Here is a 23104-nt window from a genome sequence, read left to right on the forward strand (position 1 = left end):
TGCGTGATCAGATATCTTCCTGACCTCTACCAATGGGTTATTGGCCCGTCTGCTACTGTGAGTTTTCGCTGTCATCAGCTGTGCTGCCAGAGTCTGCTCTAGCCAACTCTTCTAAGCCATGGCCAGCTTGCTGGGAGCAGAGACCACTGGGCTCCTCAGTGCAGATTTCAAGCAGAATGGCAACTGGCGCAAAGATCTTGCTTTGGCACCCTTCAGTCAGCCAGGTTCTGTTCTTTATCCCACTCTTCCCAATTTTTCTCTTGCCTTGCCAAAGAAATGTGGCACTAGCAGAACCTTCCATTCTGGGTAATTATTTTAGGTACTCTTTGCCAGAAGACCCAGAATTAGGGTTTTTCCTCAAATTTGTTCCAGAAAAGAATCTGAGGAAAGGGAGAGAAGAGGATGGATTTGTCAGCTTTGGTGTTGGCATTCTTAGGGCCATGTTTGCTGGCTCATTTTGTCTACCTTGTGAAACTTCAGGGCAGTCCAACGAAGAATTATTTTCTCTTGGGACTGCAATCCCTGTTGTATCAACCCAAATGGCTTGCTTCTCTCCGGAGAAGCCAAAAAATACTAGTAGTAGCTGCTTGCAACACATTTCTCCAAAAGCAAACTGGACATGAAGATAGACTTTGGACGTACCTCTTTTTTTCTGAAAGTTATTTCAGTGAACAAAGGAAATTGAGAACTTTTTGCTTTTGGAATAGTTCTCTGTTTAACTGTGGTGAAAAATCCAATTTGATCTGAGGTCCCTGCACAGCCTCCTCAGAGCAGCCTCCCAGAACTGACAATTTTCTTGCCTGTAAAGTTTGTTCCCCCTAAACCTCACTTCAGAGCTTGCAACAGAAGTTGTGAATTTTTGCAGTCTCTTTGGAAGACCGGAATTTGTAGCTAAGTGTACATTTAGTGTGCTAAAGACACAGTCAGCCACAGAAACAGAAAAATGTACCTCCTTACTATCTTTGGACTATCTTAAAGAAAGCAATGAATTGTCCATTTTTCTCCTCAGTTTTGGTAGGAAACCTTGAGCATTTAGTGTCCCTGGCTCTGGCTGTGAATACGCGCTACAGGTTCTCCCAGAGGGCTGCAGAGCCTTAGCTCTCAGCTCCCTGACTTGATCCTGCAGTAGCTGCTTGAATTCTCCTCTGCTGAAAGTGAGCACAATCCTATTAAATATTCTGCACAAGGGGGGGGGGGGGAAGAAGGGGGTCCCTTTAAAAGCACTGGGTTAGTGGCAGCACAATTAGACTTTACTGTCTGTAGTTCCTACTATACCTCTGAAGCACTTGTATGGAATGGATGCTTCAAATTAAGTATGACCTGGTTGTCCAATCCCAATTACCTAAAGAATCCCTCAATTTGCTTAACAATTCCCTCACAGCTATTATGGCTCTGACTGATTGTCCCCAGGACTCTCTTAGGCTTACAGCTAATGTAATTGATTCTTCAGTAGTAGCCTGAAGGGCCATTTGGCTTCAACCATGGTCGGGAGATATTTTTTTTTTTAAGCTAAGTTAAGAGAATGGTTATTTTTTATAGTGGTTCTGGTTTTGGAGGGTGAGGGTGGAGGGAATCATCGGGGGACAGCTTGGAACAGCAGTCCCTGCCAGTTGACGAAGTATTTTCCCTGGGCTTTCAGTTAAATTGGCTTTGGGTGGAATGTCTATGTAGACTTCAAACCCAAATTTGGGTGGGTATTTCTGAAAAAGAGCTGTAGCGAAGGCTTCATTCTGACATTTTCCTCTCTTTCTTCCTCTTAGTCAAAATGGTAAGAATGTTTGGGTTTTTTCTGTACCTGAATGAACATCAGTCATGATAGACGCACCGTTTCAGTTGTGACAAAACTATCAATCCTCAGATGGTCTCATTCAGAAGAACTGTGTACAAGGGTTGATTATTACCTTATGGAAGAGGTCTTTGACACTGTAAAGCAGATAATCTTTTCATCATCAAGGACTCGATTGTAAAATTCAGTAGACTGTGTTAGCAAATCTACATTAGCGAGGGCACTTATCACATCTCATGCTATCATGTTGGGGTCTTACATTCTAAGTTGCATTGTAACTTTTTTGGACACTTCTACTTTTCACTGGGAAAAACTGGATAGCTGCAAACACAAAATTCCATTAAAATAATTTCCACAACCCTCACCCCCTTTTTTTTCACCAAATCCCACAAAACCGTAACTAGAAGACCCACAGTGGAAGTAGCAGAACATCAGTTTAAAACAGATAAAAGGAAATAATTCTCGACACAGTGAGTAGTGAACTTCTGGAACTTGCTGCCAAGGGAATTTGTAGAGGCAGACAGCATCAGCAGACTCAGAAAGGGATTAGACAGATTCATGGAAAACAGCTCAATAAACAGATAATAATAAACAGGTCAATAAACAGCTAAAAAAAAAGCCATAGCTTGAGTCATGAAGGGCACTAACTTCCTACATATCGAGAACCTTAGAATTAAGGTGCTTAGATACTGCCTTGTTGAGAATGATAAAGAGGTGCCCAGAATATCTTTTTCAAAAGCATAACTGATATTTCTTAGCTTCTCAGTTCCTGCTGGCCAGGCTGATGAAAAAAAAAAGTTCATGGGTTTACATCACTGCGGTAAACTAGTACACTAAAAGTGTTGCTGAGTTACTGGCAGTCTGTGAGAATGCTAGATTCTGAAAAATATCTTCAGGTCCAGAACTGTACCTGAAGTGTACCTCTTACCAAGAGAGACTAGGACCTTGCTGGGCAATGGAGGACCCCACTGCAGAATTAGTGCTCAGACATGAGAGACTCTCTCTCCATTTCCCCACACCTCCCCCCCAAAAAAAAGGAATGCTGGGCAGACTATATGTTGTCTATATTGCTTAATGCATTTTAAAAAGATGATGTATGTTTTAAAAAGATGATGTCAACATTAATTACTAAAATGATGTACTTGCCAACAGAATAATGCACAATATTCCCCACCTCGCTTCCATGTTCAGTCCATTAATTAATGTCTTTACAAAATGAACCTTGTAAGTAACAACTAAATCTTGATTCCTGTAAAATATGGTTTCGAAAAAAGGGCTCATGGTGAAGCAGCGGAAATGCCAGCTGCCCTTTGGTGAAACACTCAGCATAGTCTGGATTATAGAACACTATTTTTCCTGCACAAGGTAAGGGAATACTGTCTAAAAGTTAGGTTATCTGTGTTTGCTTCTCACAGAAAAGGCATAGGGATCTTGAGAGGATTTAATTCTCTTTAAAGACAGGTGTCTAATATGGGTAGATGAGATGCTGGAGTGGCTGCAAATAGGTGAGATAGATCCTGTCCTAAAAAAAGGCTAGAATAAAGACAGAAAGTGCAGATCATATCACATTCCAGACCATATCATAGTCTGGCAGAGAAATGGCTCCAGACGGTACTAGCAGTATTTGTTTACAAGTTACATTTTCCTCATCTATTGTTCTGTACCTGCAAAGTCACTCTGCATATGCTTGAGATTTCAAGTGTATTGAACAAAATTTTCTGTTTCCTGATTGAGAATTCACTTTGATTCCCTCTTTAGCTGGTGAAACAGAATTTACTTGTTGCAATTAATGGTTTATAACATACCAGTAACCACTGATCCTCTGCCTTATAGAAATATTAAATATGATAGAAAAAAAAACCCAAACATTTCTGGTTAGTGACATCTCTCAGAAGCAGTGCTGATGTTTTGCAGTCTTAATTTAAGAAGGTATTTCAGTCTATGGTTAAGTTTAGGCAAATTCATAGATTTCATGCACAGCTGCAGAGTGGAAGTCAGTGAGTATCCAGTGAGGATACAGTAGCAAATTAATGTGGCCATTGTGTGCGTTCTGCTTGGTTATTCCAAAAATTTTTCATTGTAAATGCTTATTAAACTATCTCCCTTCCTGTGTAGGAAGTCTTCCAAATGAATTGATACCTCTTGACCTTTGAAAGTGCCCCATTAGGTATCCCAAAGGTGTATGGTCCCCAAGAGGGAAAATGTTGTTCAGGATACATAGGAACTGTCAACTGATTGCCATGGAAGATCCTACCGAATAAGTAGACGGCCTGATGATAATGATGAAAGCGGATGATAAATAGGAATTACTATGGGAACTTTTTGAGGAAAATTGTGTACGTATTTTTGATTGTGATCATTGTAGTTGCTTCATGAAATTAACAATTGACAGAAAGTAAAAACGTGTAAGTTCTGTTTATAAATGTTTTTGCCAAGTTTTGTTGTTGTTGTTGCTTGTATTGTAAACTTCTGGACTTAACTAAGCTTCCCAAGTATTTTTCCTTCATTTAGGGAACATGCAGACCTGAGTGCAGACTGAGTTATAAAATAAATGTGTTTTATGTTCATTTTGCAGGTATGTTACTCCTCATTATTATGTAGTTTGTGATTTGAGTAGACATGTCTACAGCTGAACAAAAGTATTTAGCATGTTCAGTATGTCAAGGCTGGAAGACTTAAAATTAGGCATACCAGTTTTTCACTGGTACGTGTGGATGCATATTTTGTAACCAGGGCACTTTCTCTGCAGAGAAAAAGGTTCTATTGGGAGTGTGTGTTCCCTCCTGGGTGCCCAGTGCATTGTATCTGCTCCCTGCTCCTCTTTGAGATGCACGCTTACCTACAACAGAGAGCAGATTTGTCAGTCTGAACCCAATGTTAGCTTGCTGCATATAGCAAATCAAAGATAAAGCAGAGATTTTTCAATATTAGTTTTAGTCTCTAAAAAAATTGGGAAAATAATTACGATTAGGAATAATTCCAGTCCACTGTTGTTTTGTTACTGTTCTTTCTCTGTCTTGTATCTCTGTGTCCTCTAATCAACTCCTTTCTATTGCACTGATGTATCCCAAAATGCATTTAGTTGATGGTGGCAGTGCCGCCAGTGGAAGAGCATTCCACTATCAGTGAAATAATGCATGAAGAACTGGAAACTCCTGGGGATATTTTTTTCCATTTAATTTTTCATTCTTATTTTCATTCATGATACCTTATACAGCCAGTCAGTAATGTGTAAGGTAGGACTCTCCATTCTCCCTTTTTTTCCCCCCCCTGCTTTTTTTAAGCAAGAAAAAGACAGGTGAAAACCTTGCCAATCTGTTAGAGTAAGAAAGAGAAACTCTAGAACAGTGTGTTGCTGTAGTTAAACGGTGTATGGCTTATAAGGAAATTACACGTGGGTGAATTTTTTCTTCAAAATGTTTTGTAAGTCATATGTTAAACTATATTGTTGTTTGGTTTTAGTTCAGATTGTTTTCAGTTATTGAAAGTAGTTTTGCAGGGAAAAAAGTTTTAACTATAAATACCCACCTTGATTTTGTGTTTTATGTTAAAGATTGCAATGAAAGATAAAGCGTAAGGGTAAATTAAATCTTTTTCTGTATATGTGGTTGTCATTTCTATCAATAAGCTCCACATATCTATGGATTCAAGTTCCACCCTGAGATCCATATATGGGTATAAATGTTTGTCACTGGTTCAGCATGGGCTTGGACCAAAATTCATGAAGGTTATTGGAAAGGCTGTTATTACGAAGTTGGTTTTGGATTGGATCCATCATGCATATTTTTAAAATTTGTATCTCCCACTATTTTAAGTCTTGGTATCTCTGCATATCATGGAGTTTGGTCGCTTTGTGATTTTTATTATTTATTTTTGCCAGCCCATATCCTGTTGCACATTTGGTGGGACTTCCATGGCAAATAGGCCCTAGGAAGAAGTCTTGTAGCTTTCCATGAAAAAAATTAACATTGGTGTTTTAATGAAAATCTGGCAAAACAAATTGCAGTTTGAAAAATCCGATTTTCTGAACCCTGGCAAAACACCGCAGAACCTAGCAATACATACTGATCCCACACCCAGACTACCAATTGTCAGCTGCTTTATCTGTCTCTGTAGTAGTTCCTGCCTCACAGCGTGCAAGAAACAATGTATTAGTTTAGCCCTAATGAAACCAGTGAAATATGTCTTTTACTGAAAGCTGTACTAAGTTTACATCACATTTGCTAAGAGCATGTACACTAAAAATTACTGTGAATCAGTTAACTTGTGCTAACATGTTACTCTGCGATAAGTTGTTGCGAACCAATTTTCTGATCTTCTGTATCTGTGAATGTTACGCTGAATTTAACTTGACTTTAGATGGTTATGTTTGAGATGAAGGAATTCAGTCTCTTGCTGTTTGTTGTTAGCTATAGGACCACGAATGAGATCAGAGCTCCTTTGTGCTAGCGGTAGTGCAGCCAGAGGCTTGGGGTGTTTTTTCAGTAGCTTCATCATTCCGATTTAAAGAGTTGAGTTTAAATTAAAAAAAAAAAAAAAAAAGTTGAGGCTGACTATAATGCTTGTAGGGAAATTATGATAAGCTGGTTTTTAGAGATGAAAGAGAGGGGGAATACAGGCACTCTTACAGGACAAATTGTCTAGTTCCTTACATCATTGCATTTTGTCTCAAGAAAAGTTGTCTGTTAAGGGGGTTTTCATAATACCAGCTCATTCCCAGTTAGTTCAGGTATTTGAAAATAGTCATGCTAAAATAGATTTTCCCCATTTCTCCTTCTCTCTCAAAAACTTTGTAACTGTTATGTTCGTTACAAGTTTTGCAAGAGATCTGAAAGTCATCTGTGCTTCTCTGACACTCATTTTTTAAAGATGTTGAAGCAAAATACGTGTTGTAAAAGGAAGCATGAAAACTTGTGTACTTTGGGACATATGTGATTTTTTTTTTCTTTGCATTTTTTTATTCTTGGTTAAGAAATTTACTTGTTTAAGAAACAAAGTTGTATGATAGAAGACACATATTAGTAATGTTGGAAGTAAAACATGTTTTCCTCATACATTGGCAGAATTATTCAAGATCAGTTGACCCTTCTGTAAATAAGGACAGGAGCACCTTTGGCCAGAGTACCTTTCACTGCTATACAAATGCCATTTGCATAAGTTCAAATTGTCCAGGTCCAGTTCTCAAACTCAACCAACTTTTTAGCAGCATTTCAAACTTTATAGTTGCTTTAGATTGGTGCTGATATTTGGGGTCCCTATTTTTTACATTTCTGTTTGAAATTATTAGCTCTGTTCATATTTTCTGTGAAAGATACAATTGAGCATGATCAAATCTTCATGTGGCTAAAATTCTGTATTTCATAGGATAGCAGAGAGTCAGTTTCTTCCAGCCTCTTGATCAGAAGACGGGAGAGTTTAACTTCATCAAAGTAAGGCATTTAGAAATAGATGACTTAAAACTTCTTTTTTCTTTTCTTTTCTTTTTTTTTAAAAAATACAAAACTGCTGTAATTCTAACAAAGTGCAGAAGAGTGCTCTTCATGCAAGAAAGTATGGCTCTCAAGTGAGAATCCACTTTAGTTTTTGTTTTAGTACTGGTGAAAAAAAATCTAAAATTATTTTTGAGGCTACAGAAAGGCTTATTCCTGAACAGTAGCAGGAGATGCTTTTCTCCCAGCTGGACAGTGCGCTGATCAGTCAGTTGTGCTCAGCCTGGGAATGAGGAGTATTCTCCTCCTCAACCAGGAGAATGGGGGTCGAGGATCTGCAGGGTGCCTTGCAGTGTCCCACGCTGCTTTCTGCCTCGACGCAAGGTGCTGGTCAACTTTCCTATAATGATGATTCACTTTGGGTTACACATTTGGTAAAGCTTCAGTTGCTCTATATATTAAGCCAGATGTTACCATTTTTGAGAAATCTAACAATAACAGCCTACCAGATTCCTGAGAATAATAGCGGTGACCAACTGTGCAGGTCAGAGGAGCTGTGAGTGTGCATTTGTGAGGACTTCGGCTCTCCTTTGAGAATTTCAGACAGAAGCTTCTATTAAAGTGCAAAGTATTGTTATTATCTTTGTCCTTTATACATATTTAAATAGTACATGATAATCATCTCTGTGAACTCTTAACTATTCATAAAGGTGGCTGTCTGTCAGAGGCCTGAACCAGTACTCCAGATCCAAATACTTAAAATGATAGATCATGTTGTAACCTGAGAATTATTCATAACCTTTGTGTAGGAGGAGTTTCCTTTTAGATGAGTAGTAAGTGGGGGATTTAATTTTCTGTTGCGATAATGATATCCAAGAATGGTGGAGAAACTTTGCCAATTGAAAGTTCTTTTTGGAGATGTACCTGAGGGAAGAGCAGAGGCAGGGAAGGTGAAAGGTGGTTGAACCCTTTACCTTCATCCTGCCTGGTGTAGCATCATCTGATCACACGGCACAGGGAGTACCTACAACTACCTCCAGGTTACATTTTCAGGTACCTGTGTGCTGCCACCCCTTTCCCTGAAAAAAAGGTCAAGGAAGTATATGAAATTAAAGTTGGGTAGAGATGTGGTTTCCCTGAACCATGAAGGTCTTTAGAAATTTATAGCAGTATAGTTTGTAGCTTGGTAGTTAGAGCAACTACCTAGTTAGCACAAAAATTCAGGTTGGAGTCTCCAGGTTGAGTGCAATGGAACAGACATTTTAAAACACAAATTTCCCAGTCTCCGAGGGCTTCGCAAATACCTTCCTCTTGGGCTGTTGGATGTTCTTTGCCCACTTTTTCTTTTTGTCTTTAACCAGAATTTACTGGATCTAAAAAAACAAACCAAAAAAATCCAAACACACCTTTCCTGCTAAAACTTTAATCAGAAGTAGCGTGGGCTGACAATCTGTGCAAGAGGTGTCTAGTCTTGGCCTGCTGCTTATCAGCCGTGAGCTCAAAGCCACATGCTTCTTGGTGTGGAGCAATCAGACGTAGGCAATCACAAACACCAACAGCCTCATGTGGAAGGGGCAGAGCAGAGGCCAGAAATATGGGCAGCACCTTTCCTTCTGTAAGTACATCCTGCAGGACTGTGGGGTCTCTGCACGTTTTCCCAAGGGTTTGCCAGAGCGAGAGCATTGCCCGCTTTCACGTGCGGCTGCTTCCCCTTTGGTGCTCAGCAGGCCTTGCCGGTACAGGGGAGAGCAGTCTGTGCTTCCATGCACCAACGGGCTTGAGTCCTTCCCGGAGAATTTCATTCATGCTGATTGAGAGAGATACTGTACTCTTTCCTTTAGTTTATTTTACTCTCTTGGTATGCAGAGTATTCTTTGTTAATCTTCCTTATTTATTTAAATGTTAATTGGTCCTTGTTAATTTGGTTTTCTGTGCTGAAAGCCAAGGTCAACAATGAGTCCTTCCATGTTAGCTCTTAGTGTGATTACAAGGTAGCGTAATGTGTCTTGGAAAAAAGTAGCAAGAAGCCTTCCCCCTGTTTTTAACGTAACCTTTGTGTTAGGTAGAGGTTTGGAGGTTGAAAGAGAGAGAGAAAATGTATGTTCAACGCAGACTGAAGGGTCTTATTGATTGAAAGGGACTGTTAATTTAAAAGACAGTTGTTTTGAAAGCAAAATATCACTTGACCCCGAAGAGACAGGCAATTGCGGCGCTGGGGTTAGGGATAATAAAAGGACTGGTTTTGGTATGGGAATCCTAACAGTAGACCTGAAAAACAGATTTTTTTTCCTTTCCCTTCACTGTTTGTATATGCAACTTTCAAACTGCTGCTTTTGTTACTCTAAGAGCAATCTTTTCTGAGAACACCCTTCTTTTTGGCTGGAATGGCCATTTTATGAGATAAAAGTAAGATTCCTCCCCCCCCCCCCCCCCCCCCCAAACCAGATTCTGTTCCATGGGGCAAAACAAACAGAGCTATCATAACACTTTAAATAGTAATCAAATATGTTTTTCTGTTTGCATTCAAAAAGCTGGAAAGGTAACTTGACAAGATGAAAGAAGGAACCAGATTTGTGTATCGCCCCCTTCCCCAGTAACAGGTATAGAGTTTTAGAAAAGACTTCAAGGCAAAAAGAAAAAAGCATAGAATATACTGTTATGGTGTTATTTTTGTCTTTCATTTTTATGACAACTTATTTGTACTTAAAGGAATCTTTCCAAAGAGTTAAGAAGCATCATTAAATAAAGACTGTGAAATGTGCAATATGGCTTATTTATTTAAATGTTAATTGGTCCAACGAACACTTCTAATTAGCTCTATATTTGCTTAGCAAAAAGTTTTACAAATTCCAATTGTGAAAAGCAGCTATTTTGAGCTGGTAAGCATGTTGCAGAATCAGCTATGATTTTTCTATAGTTCTCAGCCCTTGAAGGCACAATTTAATTTTTCATGTATGCATACTAGCAACGGTAAACACTTGCGAGTGTAAAGAACCTTCTTTAATTAGCTGCACAACAATTAAAGGATTCACAAACTAAATTGAACCCTGTCTCTGTGCTTACTAGCTGAATTCTACCACCTGTCACAACAGCACTTTGTTCAATCTGTTATGCAAAATCATTATAGCAATATAGCTGAGGAAAAAAAAAGAGAAAACAGCAATTATTTCTTACTTTTCTCTTGAATGGGTTATTTTGGGTTATACTGATGTCAGGTTCATTGAAGCTAACCTTTTGAAATCTGTAACAGCATAATACTTATATGGCAGGCTTAGAATAGCTAGAAGAATATTTTGTTTTACCCTTTTAAGAGCAAGTGAGGCACATCCTTAAAGTACGGTACTTTCTCTGATCATTTGGAGGAAAAAAACCCCACCAAAACTGTGCTAACTGCTGCAGCAGCCTGTTATTTCTCTTCGTCAGACAAAAAAAATGACCAACTTCTAATAGTACAACATACTCTTTTATTGTTAAAGCTTGTAAACCAATATGAAAACTAGTTTTAAAAACCACTGGTTTCCTAAGAGTGAGGAGAGATGCGCTTTTAGCTTACCTGTTCTGGCTTCTGCCACTTGTGATTATTCTTCAGCTCTTGAAAATGTAATATCAGATAAATACAAAACTTGAAAATACTGGACTTATTTATGTTATATTTATTTATTTTTCCTTCAGGCAGGAGTGGTTGAAAATGAAGTTTTGTATCTTTATGGAAGAGCCTCATCTCTCATTTCAATTGCACCCATTCTCCTAAGTGAGCACAAAGGGCCGGACACAGAAATGCATCGGAAGTCCTGATTTTCACCCCAGTGGATAGGAGTCAGGTTCCTAACTGCTTCTGGAGACCTGGCTCGAGGTGTACCGAACCTTAGGCATCATTTAACCCCCTCTGTTTCTCGGCAGGGCGGTGGCCCGGTTAGCCTCCCAGTTCAGTAGTCTTCCTATTGATTTTGTGTTGAATATAATTGGAGGGCATAGGTGGAAGCTTGAAACTCATTCGCAGCAGTGTGAAAGGCCAACTGCTGGAGGAGAGCTTAGTGCTGGGGAGGAGGTGGGCATGGGGCAAGAGGGATGAGGGCCCACAGCTGTGCCTTTGATTACCTGCCCAGCTGCACCTCAGTGCTCTGACACGCGTTTCTGATGCCCGTTAAAATTCCCAGTGAAACCAGTAGCGGGTTTTCGCTGTGTAAGGAGTATGAGGCTGCATTTAGTGAGGAAGACCTGTTTACATTTCTCTTTATTCTGCTGTGACAGCTGACAGGAATGTACGCATTGCTGCCAGCTTTCATGCAGGAGAGGTACAGGTACGTTTTGTGCATACACTCACCATAGCTGAGGAGCTGAAAGTTAAGCTGCCTGCTGACAGTTTCCTGAAATCATATCAATAACATATTGTTAGCTCTTGTGATTGAAGCTAAAAGAGTCTGCTGTTGGATAAAGGATACATGATACGGGCATTTCATAAGCTAGGGATATAAATGAATAACTGCTCATTCACAGTACTTACATTTTTTACAGTATAATTTTTATACCATTGTAATTTTACAATATTTTTGGAAAATCCAGAAGGAGAACAAAGAAGTCCTTTAGCAACATAGTGATTTTTTTTTTTGTAACAAAGTTACTAGGAAAATAAAAGTCAACAACTAAAAATTGAGAAAGGATTTATTTTTTGTGACTTTAAAAAAAAAGAAAAGAAAAGGAAAATACAAGGAAGCCTGATACTTTGATTAAATATGACTTAAATTCTTAGATAATTTTGCACTGAAGTATGAGAAGCCACAATTTGCTATATACAACCCCTTCTTTCTTTCTCACCTCAAATAAGAATAGCTGGTCTATTCGGAAGTAGAAAGTGAAGGAGATGAAAATCCTTTTAATTAGAGAGATATAAAAATCTCTATATTCATAAGTGTAGGTGCAAGGTGCTGGAAATCAGTACAACAGAAAAATGAGTTTCTGCTTGGGCAACTGAAGCAATACAGAGTTTTCATGTGGGAACTCCTGAATGCTCTCAGCTTTGGGGCTGAGAGCCCAAAGAGACAAACAGCCCTGAGAGCTGTTTGGCCCTGTACAATGAGGAGCACTTTGACATCCTATTGCAAGTAGTGGGAGCCCACTCGCCGCCTCCTGTGGCCGGGTCCTTGAAACTGAACCACCAAGTCTTTCCCCCTCCTTTTGTCTGGCTTTATATTTTGATGAAATTACCTAGATTCGCACAGGTTTGCAGCAATGTAAATGAACACTGAGTGAAGTTTTACATGACCTGGAGAAAGTGAACACAAACTGTTCATTTGCACAGACTATTCAAGAGACTTGAAATAGTTTCACTGAGAGTTAGTTCTGTTTATTTGCATGTTGTATCGAAAACTTTTATAGTAAAGCACTCCCTGTTAGTCCCTGGTCCTTCTGATAACAGCTCTCAGCCTGCCATGGGAGTGAGGCCTCCGGGGATCCTGTCAGTCACTCGGAGGAGTTTGGTCAGAGCTGTATGTGGCCAGAGCTGGCGTTTAAGGATATATTACAGTTCGCAGAGTCCATCTCCCAACTGACTTTGCAACTGTAATTGAACTTGCCAGGGTCTGTCATCCTGTGATTGCATTTATCAGACTTTCTTTGTCAGCTTTGTTGCCACTCACCTATCAACCACGATAGGTTGTCTTTTCAGCCAAGGGCCCAGAACGTTGCAATTAACATCAAAATTATTTAAAGGATTTTTATCCTGTAGATAGCTTTGAAATACGTTATTGTGTTTTTATAGCATTCCTCCTCCCCTGTATTCATCTATCTGCTATGTGTCTGCCAAGTTTTCAGTGCCCTTTTTATTAATGATCAAAGCTATTGTGCCCAGATAAAACAGGGGTGCCCAAACAGCAATCGGTGCTCAGCTTGTTGGGATCCTGAAGGTCACGCTGCCATTGTATATACACGTATGTACTGTTTTACCATAATCAGTGCTTGCATCTATGCTTCCTTCAATATATGCACTACGGAGCCATTCCCTTTCCTGTGCTTGATCTTGCAGAGCAATGGTAGGAGGAGATTCTCTGTTCACTTCATGGGTTGTGCCTCACTGCATTCAAGAGTACTGCGAAGATGTGACCCTTTTTTATAGTCATTTGTGTGACATCTTTGTTATTTCCTTGGCTTAATCGCAGAGCTGTTATGACTGTTTCACACCATCATTCAGAGGAAAAGGCAGGGTTATTGTGAGGCAGAATGATCTCACTCCAACAGGTAGCGGTAATTGAAAAAGCAGCTGAGGAAATACAGGGCAATACTCCCAAGTCAGTTACTTTTAGTATAGACATTCCTGTTTGGGGTTCTCTTCCTGCTCAAGAAGCCATCTGAAAGAACAGTTTGATTAGCAATACTGCAGATAGATGTATTTTTTTGCTTCTCTAAAATGACAGTCTGAAAAAGAGCGTGTTTTGTGAACATTTTCTGACCTTGGGGTAGGTGCAAAATCAAGCTGTTGGTGTCTTAGCCATGTACAGTGACTGCTAACCACACCCTTTTAAGTCTAAACCACTTGTTTCAGTGTGAAAGCATCATAGGAGGTATGAGGTGGCTTCTAGAGTTACCAGCTCTGCTCTTGTGTTCATGACAGTGATCAATTAATAAAGTTAAATGACAACAGCAGTAATATATCATACCAGTAAAAGTGTGCACAGACCAGAACACCATAGGATAAAGAAGATTTGTGTTTTTTAGTGTTTCATATTTCTTGAGTGATAATTAAGTATATTTTATCAATCCTTAGTCTAAGTTTGTGTTGTGTTTCCTCATCTATCTTTTTCCACTTAATTCTGCAAGGAGTTTGCTGTTTCTACTTCTTTGGAGACCACAAACACAAGGAGCGTTCTGAGCAATGTTTGCTCTATTTTTCTTGCGTCCACCTGCCTCCCAGCATCCCTGCCTCTTTCAGCTGTGTCTTTTACTCTGTCTAATTTGACTGAAACTGAGGCTTTCTCAACATTATCCTTTTCCTGGAAATTAGTATTAAAAATAACTCATTGAAGCCACTTGTATCTAAGAATCACTATGACCCTCTAAATTATGTCTTTTCTTTTTGCCACCAAGTCCATGTTTTATAGGGAGAGGAAAAATAAATCAGTTGGGTTGAGGGAAGAAAGGAGAGAAGACAGAAATGGGAGGTAGAAGGGATTAACAACCAAGAATCTCAGTTATTAAAACCCAAAATAACTCGCCGTAATATTTTAACCAAAAAATTTTATGCTGACAAGTCTGTCATGAGTTAAAAAACCCAGTCTTTTCAGCAGTCAATTATGTTTGATAAAAGAAAGCTATCTGGCATACTGGACTAAGCAATGGGAGTCAAGAGTTCTGGACTCTGTCCCTGGCTTCTTTACAGAGGATGAGCCATCTATTTAAGTCAAGATACATGGTGAGCTTTTTCCTAAATGAGATGTGGAAATGATCAGTTAGGGATACTAATTTCTACAGTGCTGAAATTCTGAAAAATTCAGTCCCTTTCCAGCCTTGGAAGCTGTTTCGGTGCACTAAAACTGGGCAAGTTACTTCTGAGTTTCTAACTGTTTGCATGTACATTATATTAAGATGTTGGCTGTTTCTGTGCCCAGCAAAGAAACATGCAGAAAACGTCTTCCCCTTCTCTCTCACGGTGTTGATCACAGTATGCTTTGATGACCCACAATGCTGGGGAGCTTTACAGAACACCGAGGTATGAGCTGGTGGGAATTACTGCTGGGGACATTTCAGCAGCGTGCTGGGGGAAAAGGAGGCGCTTAACTCTTCCCAGATAGGCGGTGTGGCCCTTTATGCTTTTCATGTGTGTGTGGACTTTTTTTTTAATGTTGGTTTCTCTTAAATATACTGACCTTGAAGAATGAAGTAATTTATCTTTTCATTATCTCTGTATTCTTTCCTCTCCTTTGTTCCCAGTTCAATGTCATTAGAATAAAATAAATGCAGTGTATTATATATGTACTTTGAGAGTATATACTGTCGCATATGCTCTCTTTCATGTGCAACAGGTTATCCAAGGTTTAATGTATTAATCTTTCTTTTTCCTTTTGACCAACATTAAAACATTTACTTAGGCACGTAGTCTCTGTGTTGATGTCAACACAGGTAGCCCATATGTTTAGTGATGCAGTGTTTTGTCTACTGTCTAACTCAATAGTATGCAATTTGGAGCATGCTTAATTATCCTACAAACCATTTTGTGATAATAAAACCAAATATGGCGTAGACTTGGCTGACATCTCTGTGATATTATTTGGCATACCACATATTTCTGTTTCAAATATAAATTGGTTACTGCTTTTTCAAAATAGGTACTCTATTAATTAAATCTATACTTGAGACATCTTTTCCCCTCCCCTAAAGCTGTTATAAGTATTCTCTTTTTCCTTGTTCTGTATGCAGATAGGGTTGGGTATGGACTCTCTGATTTGACAGAAAATAGGCTAACCTTGTGGTCTTTAAGTCCTAAAACTACAGTTGAGTGTGCAGTGTCTTTCCATATAACTAGGTCTTTTGTTCCACTAGAGAAAATTACTTAATTTGTTAGAGAGCCTTTTTTTAAAAGGTTTAACTGTAACAGTCTTTACCTAATAGACCTGGGATTGCAGGGAGGTGATTAATGTGAATTAAAGGATCTCTGTGACATAGGACTAAAGGACAGAATTACTTTGTTGTTGTTGTTGGCAATCCCACTTGTGCAATTTCATTTCTCCCCAACCCAGATATCCAGGATTTTGCAGGAAGGTAAAGAAAATACCTAATTGGACCATATACTTCTTTTTGAAACTCTCTTTATTCAGGGATGTTCTGTTTATGCATTTTCATTGGGAATGTGTGTCTTTGTCCCTTGAAATACATCTATTTATTGCAGTGACACCTACTGCTGAGAGAGCTGATCCGCAACAGGATCGGTTACTGTGAAACTTGGCCAACAAGCAGTTCGTGACTCAACCAGCAGATGTTTCTGTGGCTCAGGTCAAAGGGAACTTATGGACTCGGGTTTTTTTCCCTTACTCCTAGCATTAAGTGCCAGGAAAGTCAACACTAGGTACAGACAGTTGACCCGACCAGTAGCAGGAGGAACTGAACTAGGGCCCTGAGGATCTGCAAAGACCAAAGCATTAGTCTGTTGAGCCACTGTGCTGGCTACAGTCCAACAGTTTCAGACAACTGACTATCTGATTGCATGCCTGGATTTTAGTAATGATTTTACATACTTATTTGATGATTTGTATCCAAGCTTATGCTTCTGACAGGTGCCCTTGTGAACAACATCTCGCTGGTCTATCGCATATGAATATTTCACAATCAATCGTACTTTGATCTTTGGGACATATGTGCATTTGACATTGTATTTAGTTGTGCACAAAATCTAAGTCTAAGCCTTTGTGAAATGAAAATAAAATCATCAAGCCAGCATTACAGTTTTGGATTTAAATTGTTTCAAACTATGATTTGAGTTCTGTGGTCTTAACTCTTCTTGCTTGATCTCTTTGTAATTGGTATAGAGGGCCTGATCCTCCTGTCCTCACCCAGCTGAAATGCACTGCCTTTTATTTGGAACTTGTCTGTGTGGGGAATGCAGGATTAATGGGGTCAACATTATGTATATTTTAATATCTTATAATGAGTTAGAGTATTACAGACTTCCGGTGTGGTACAGTGTCCTCAGATGAGAATAGAAGATTCGGAGCCCGTTTCATGCTGTAAAAATGACAAAAAATGAAATCATAAATATGCTTTGCAAAGTCTTCCAGGCATTTTATTGTTTTATTTGTACTGCATGATACTAAAGTGGATCATTAAAAGCTTAATTTTAAGGTTTCTTCAATCTGACGTGGATGCCAGTTAGATTAATTAAAGTGAATGATCAGATAGGAGCTACAGGAGATTGATCAAATTGGAGAGAGTTTAATCAGTTGTATACATTCCAAATTACATGAAAATAACAAATTTACTTCTAAAAATGCTGTTTCTAAAGTAACAGAAGCTTTAGTTTAATGAAGCATTGCACAAATCAGGCTCCCATTTGAATTTTGGTATCACTCTTATCTTTGCTTTTGTCATCAGGAGAACACTACAGGAAAAAAAATAAAATGAGAATCAGTGCTTATAAGCTAAAAAATAATGATCCCAGATGCAACCAGTGCCTGGAAAAAAAGCAGGCTTTTTTTTTTTTTAATCTACTGAACTTTCAGTAGCAATTATTTATCTTTCTCTTCTTTGGATCTGACTTCTTAAGTATATGCAAGTGAAATAGAATAAATAAGAAGGAAAACAGATTTTGCTAAGTCACATGCAAAGTAGCAATAAATCAAACAGCTTGTCTGCATTCTTCTAATCTTTCTATTCTAATCTGTGAGTGAGATTTATAAATGACCTCTCCTCTCCTCTCTGCTCGTCTTCCTAGATTGTGATCACAAACAGTTCACAGTCCTCCACTCCATGGGTGCCACCAACCAAAGACTGTTCTGGTGATTTATCTTCTACTGATCAGTTATCAGTCCAAAACGCTGTGCTAGCTAGAAAGTACCCTACAGATGTAACAGGTATTTTAGAAAGCAACTGTCTTCTTGGTCCAGAGTGAAAGCAGTACAGCCTCAGCAAACTATTTTCTGTCTGCTAGTGACTTTTGAAACTTCAAAATCTCTCTGCTAACCCTTCTTTAAGACATAAAAACTGTTGTGGAATGAGTTGGCTCTGTTGTTACTAAAGGAGTACTTTGTTTTGGAATCAATAAGCAGCTTGTTTAAATATCAGCACTACAAAGCAGCTATAGTTTTGTCAAATGCCTTCTCTGCTCCCCCCCTGCGTGGTCTCACAGCGGCTGGATGCTGGAAGATGGGTGTTCGTGTGAGGCTCCAGCCCTGACCCTTGGTGCCTGGCCGGGACTGCAAGAGCTGGTCAGCACAGGATCACCCAGTACTATGTACCTACTGTGTTCGAGTGGTGCTTCGCCCCAGTTTTTAATTCTTAGAAGCTACATATGCTTTGCAATGACTACAAAACTTAAATGCGGTAAAGTGACTAATATTAATAACAAATTACCAAGTTGGCCTTAATAATATTTAAATAAACACAATAGATAGGACACATTACCTGTAGGCCAACTATTTTTTTTTTTTTTTTAAAGACATTCTGTTACACTCCAGAAACCATATATTTCCCTAATATAATTATATTATACCCCAAGGAGCAGGACACCTACTTAACCAAAAAAAAAAAAAAAAAAAAAAAAAAAGAAAAAGAAAAAAAAAAAGAAAAAAAGGAAAACTCAAATGAACTCGATGCAGTTACTCTATTTTACGTAAGTAAAATGAGAATAGAATCTGACCTAATGTTTATTTCATTTTATCAGATTGGATAATGCTGTCCTGGTGGCATTAAATACAGCTGATCTCTCCCCTCCCCTTCCATGCACACATGTTTTTGTTAAAATTTAACTATTTACATCTATGTCTCTTAGTATTGCCTCCAAATCAGTCAGAGAAGAGTAGGTCATCTATCCTGCCCCAGTGTTTATATATTAATCATCTGGCAAATAAACCGCTCACTATCCTACCCACCTCAGTAATATTTGTGATGTAATTTGTTTGGATGCCCAAATGTCACCAGCGTTGATTGTGAGAGATGAAAAAAATGTACTTGCTCAGCACACCAAGCTCTGGGCTAAAATGTAAGCATGAAATCTCTGGTTTATTTTTGTAATAATGTTTACAGCTGTTTAATGACCCTGAAAGGGTTCAGTAGTCTGGTGTTCTGTATTTCTTAACAGGAGTGTATTATGCTTATAACAGCCTTAGTTAAACTGTTTCAGCTACAACAATAAGAACAATATTTAATAAAAATTCAATATATATTCTGAAGTTTCTCAGTGATACCTGTTTATGAGTTGCTAAGAACTGAAGCAATCTGTATTGGAGTATTTAGAAATTGTCAATGGACCACAAGATAATGTAGATATATGTGAATTTTTCTAGCAGGAAAGATAAATACCAGGTCTATATTCTGAAAGCATAAGTAACGGTGTGTGTAACTCTTAACTGCTCAGAGGATCAGGGCCAGAGCGAGCTTGTTGTTTAAACACGTGAGCTTGTAAAGCATTACTTTGCTTACTGAACTGTAAATCTTTTAACTAACCTAATCTAAGCTATAATAACAGCACAACAGTGTTTTTAAAATGACTGTTTTCTCTACAGCAGCGAAGAGGGAAATGCTTTAGTGTGTGTGTGTCCAGTAGGAATGAACAAGTGTAAATGAGAGCTGAATTTGGTCCATCTGTTTACAAAGATAACAGGTGTGTGTATGCATATATGTGTATGTATACAGATATGTGTGTGTGTGCATATGTTTACATGGGTGTGTAGGCATAGATTTACATTTAAACAATTTTATATTCTAGGTGCCATCCTGGTTTTTTTCCCGTTTCCAGCAAAAGGAAGCTGAGCTTCTCATATTACATTAATGTAGTTGTGATGACAGGCATTTCTGGTGTCATAATTGGTTTTAAATTCCAGTAATCCATTTCAAATAGTTAAATAAAATCTGTGTGTTCAGTTGAAATGGCTAAAGTCAGAACTTTCGTTATTGATATCACAGGAAATAGTCTTGAGGGCAAAAATGTGAGTGAAATCAAAATAACTATTAGTATCATCAAAGGGACTTGAATGTCTCACTGTACCTTCATGTGGGAGATGAGAGAGTATTTTTGTAATACATGTATCCAGTTGTGAGTTTCATAAGCTGAGTACCTTCCTCACAGAAATAGGAAACTGCACACCCGACGCAGTAAACGGCTGTCCTCTGATGGTTTGTGTGCTTCTTACTGAGGGCGGGCTCCTGCCCTTCCCTGTGCAGTATAAACCGAGCCGGTTTGTAGCCTGTGCATATGTAGCAGGGTGAGGATGGGGCTTTCTGGCCGGAGCGGCACGCCTGTGCAAGAGCGGAGGGTTTGTTTAGGTTAGGAATGGCAGCCCGTGAACAACTCCTGAGAGCAACATGCTCTGTACTGTGCCACGTCTTGGGGGACACTGTCTTTACAAAACATTTGAGATAATTAAAGGTCAAAAATTTACTACGTAAATTTCAACAAACATATTTTGAATTTCTTAACAATCTCAAATTTGATTTGCATTTGATTTTGTAAACATATGTTAACTGCAGAGAACATTGTGCTTCTGTTCCCAGTGCGAGTGGTGGCAAAATGTTCTGTGTTTTCCTTATAAGAGAGATCAGAATAATGAAAATAATGTAATAGACTATATATTTAAAAATTGAAAGCTAGAAATTTTCCGTTCCGTGAAGCATCACATCAGCACCTATAAATTGGCGTTTCCAGATTTTTTTTTATTGAATACCTAGTGTTTTGGTTTGGGGAGGCAAGAAGGGCAGGACATAATGAAGAGAGATGTTGAGAAAAATATTTGTCAAAACACGTGAAATTACAAACTGGTTATCTGTTAAAAGGTAAATTTCAACGAGGTCCATTCACGTGAGTTGTTTTAGTCTTTTTAGCAGTTGGGTTTTGGGGCAGAATGGAGATGGTAAAATTGTGCATCAGGCCAGTCTGAGGAGGACGGTTGCGTCTGTACGGAGATCTGTGTGGAGGCAGGACGACTGCATGGCTGTGAGCATGTCTGTGATGCAGAAGCACCCCTGCACCTCTTGGATATTGTGGAGAGTAGAGGACCCTGAGAGAGGGTCCTAGCTGACAGGAAGAGGCTGAGCGATGACCACCGTGACACCAAGCTGGGGACCTTGACCTCCAAGGCCTGAAGCAAGAGGCTCACTGGGGAATGAAAGCCCCTTACCCCACCTGGTGTAATCCCGTCTGGTCATAGATCTAGGCAGGGATGGTGGATAAAGAGGGAGAGAATGAAATTGCAATTTTTTAAGAGAAATTAGGTAAATTAGATTGGGCTATCTAATTCATAGTGGAATGATGGATGAGGAGGAGTTTTATTTCTGTCTTGCATGTGGATACAAGATGAGATTTTGGTAGGTTTTGCTGTGAATGCGCTGAAGAATACTGAGAGTGTGATTTATGTGAGAGCATGGTCCCTGTGTTCCTAAATGCACTAAGAGGGAATTGCAGGAGGAGTAGTTCCACGTGGCAGTACTTTGAATGCCATGATTATACTTTGCAATGAAATCAGGTAGGAGTGAGGAAAAGAAGAGACAATTCAGAGCCAGAGAGCCAGAGGCAGGAGGCAGGTCCCCGTGAAGCTGGAGCAGGTGAGGGTGGGAATACAGCTTAAGTGAAGAACTGTAGCATCTTGAGATTGCGGTAGCTGGATTCTAGAAACTGAACAGCTGATCAGAATATACGGCATTTACAGGTGGTTATTTCTCACTAAGCAGAGACTTTGCTGACCTTTCTGTGTATTTCATCAAAAATGTACAGAATTTCCAACACCAAAACATCAGTGTGCGTGGGTCAGGTTCCCCAGACTTGATCCAAAATTACTGGGTTTTAACTGAAAAATTATGGCTTTGGTCTTCCTCTTGTTTTCTTTTCAACTCATACTATCTATATTCTACATTATATGTGTCTGTCTGTTTGTGGAAGACAGAAAGTAGCAAAAAAAGAATTAGAAAAAATTATGATGTTCCAACTATAACTGCTGTTGTTACCTTATTAAAGTTATCTTTGAAAAAGAGCCACAGAATAACTTAAAATCTCAATCACAACTATCTCTCCCCTCCCCAATCTAAATAACCATACATTTGAACTGATGCTTAGGGTTAAACATCAGAATTAATAAACTCCACTGGGATCTGTCAGCATTTCCAAACTTCGATAGAGCATAAAATGCTAAAATTAACTACCCAAACCTTCCTGAGCATGTAAAGGCACCAGTTCCCACTGAGGTCAACTGAATAAATGAAATTTAGACTGCATTTTTCAAGCTGTTAGAGAATAATGACAATTCACAAAAATTTTTCTAAACAGTCTTCAATATATGTATATGTTTGTACACCCAATGCATTTCCTGAAATTTTATGTCCTTGTTTGCCAACATGCCTTGTTGTTTAAGCACGGTGAGGAGAAATAACACCTGTGGTATGTGGAATCCAGATAGAAAGTCGATTCTGGTTTTTGTTTGTTTTTTAGTTGGTTTTTTAAAATTTATTTTTAGGAAGTGGGTAGGCAGATATTCAAAATCTCAGTCAACGTCAGGCAGTGACAGACCTAAACACTACAACCCTCAGATGTTAAGCTAATTCTTTTGAACATGAAATTTGGTTTGTTTCAAAAGTTAAGCAAACTTTCAAAAATGTTTAAAAAATGTGTTTGTATGTGCCCACATTTTGAATGATTGTGGTCTGCTGCACAGAAATCTTACATGGAAACCAAGGAGTTTATTTGTTTGCTACATGGCCTTGGGTGAACACCTGGCTTGACTATGTTTTCCTACGTTGGGAAATCAGGCACTGCAAGCTAAAATTAAGTGCAGTCCTATAGCTTATAGGTATAAGCCTTTTCCTTTTATATACTTGATCTCATTAATATTTTTATAAATAACAACATTGACAGCATGTAAGTAATGGGTCCCCAAAATGAAACCTGAATCTGAGCACTGCTAAACTTCAAAAAAGATCTGCATTACACATAAGCAAAATTTTGTAGCTCATGTTCATCTTTAATACCCATGAGTATACACTTCCCCCTTTACTTCTTACAAGTTCTGCATTGTATCACAACCTCAATCATCCTGTCGAGGACCAAATAGGTCTCCTCTTCGAGACCACCCATGCTTTTTTCTTAGGCCCTGATCCTGCAAATATTTGAGCATGTGTGGAACTTTGCTTTCAAGAGTCACCCTTTGAAGTCTACTGGACTACTCCCATGAGCACAATTACATGCATTTTAAGTATGTGC

The sequence above is a fragment of the Gavia stellata genome, chromosome 15 (assembly GCF_030936135.1).
Source record: "Gavia stellata isolate bGavSte3 chromosome 15, bGavSte3.hap2, whole genome shotgun sequence".
NCBI classification, from domain to species: domain Eukaryota; kingdom Metazoa; phylum Chordata; class Aves; order Gaviiformes; family Gaviidae; genus Gavia; species Gavia stellata.